This window comes from Otolemur garnettii, unplaced genomic scaffold, assembly GCF_000181295.1.
Source record: "Otolemur garnettii isolate 467f Iridium unplaced genomic scaffold, OtoGar3 scaffold00099, whole genome shotgun sequence".
In the NCBI taxonomy this organism is placed as follows: domain Eukaryota; kingdom Metazoa; phylum Chordata; class Mammalia; order Primates; family Galagidae; genus Otolemur; species Otolemur garnettii.
In genome coordinates, this window is record NW_003852494.1 from 173,403 (window position 1) to 174,850 (window position 1,448).

Genomic DNA, 1,448 nt, shown 5'->3' on the forward strand with positions numbered 1-1,448 from the left:
GGCTGGCGCCTTAGCCGGTTGAGCTATAGGCGCCGAGCCTGTTTCCTTACTTTTAAATGGAGAACAATAATGTTTACCTCCCAGGATTTGTGAAATGCATGGTAAATGGCCACAGACACCTCCTCACTTATGTCCAGTAATCACAATTTGGATAAAAGTCACGAGCTAGGATTTCATCACCCCAAAACCTTAGTTAACATTATGATTCCAGGTGGCTCCATGGCTCAGTGAGTAAGGCACCAGCCCCATATACCAAGGGTGGTGGGTTCGACCCTGGCCCCAGCCAAACTGCAACAAAAAATAGCCAGGTATTGTGGCAGGCACCTGTAGTTCCAGCTACTCGGGAGGCTGAGGCAAGAGAATCACCTAAGCCCAGGAGCTGGAGGTTGCTGTGAGCTGTGACACCACATCACTTGAAGGAATTTTCCTATAGAAACAGTAAATGTACAAAGAAATACTGAAATACATAAAAGATAGCATTGATATTCTGGGAGAATTAAAAAAAACCACTTCCTGTTTTATTTTGGGGATGTCCCCTTTGTAAGTTCTAGTGGGATCAGGATGGGATAAGGCCTCCCACTCCAGACAAGCTAGAGGGACCCAGACATTCCCTCCTTCTCCCTGCTTCCTGGCAATGAAGGTGCAAGCATGGAGCTCACACCTAGCCAGTTGAGAATTCTTATCTCAAATCTTGAGTCCTAAAGAAGCAGCCAGTGAAGCCCTCCCAGTCAGCTGCCCCTGGGACACACCAGGGCAGCGGTGATAGTGATTGTATCCATGTTCTCTGCAGTTTGCCATCCCTTGTCTTCTACTATCTTCTGAAGCCAGGGTTTCAGTGTCCCTGCTGGTGTCATCAGCCACCTAATGTCCTCTGCTATTTGAGTGATCCAGAGTTGGCTTTTGGCTTGCATCTTGACTGCCAACTGAGATATATCCACGAAATCCCTCAGCCAGCCAGGGCAAATTAGACAAATTATGATGCACCTGGCTGGAAGTGGTGGCTCATGCCTATAACCCTAGCACTCTGGCAGGCCAAGCCAGGAGGATCACTTCAGCTCAGGCATTTGAGACAAGCCTGAGCAAGAGCGAGACCCCATCTCTACTAAAAATAAAAAAACCGAGGCAAGAGGATCTCTTGAGCCCAGAAATTTGAGGTTGCTGTGAGCTATAATGTCACTTTCTATGTTATATACTTTATCACATTTGATCTCTGATTTTGTGATACGTTTATAACTAGAAAAAAAATGGTAATGCTAATTTATTTTTATTTTTTAGAGACAGAGTCTTTCTCTGTCTCCCAGACTAGAGCACAGTGGCCTGATCATAGCTCACTGCAGCCTTGAACTCCTTGCCTCACATGATCCCTCTGCTTCAGCCTCCCAATGTTTTGGGATTACATGCAAGAGTCACCACAGCTGGCCTGATAATGCAATTTTTTTTTTTTTTTT

General features: G+C 45.7%; 1 protein-coding gene across 1 annotated transcript in view; it reads right to left on the minus strand.

Moving 5' to 3' along the window:
• The window catches only part of ACAD10 (acyl-CoA dehydrogenase family member 10), a 73,306-nt gene that overhangs the window by 12,522 nt on the left and 59,336 nt on the right, over window positions 1–1,448 (minus strand). The gene's annotated exons all lie outside the window — the stretch shown is intronic.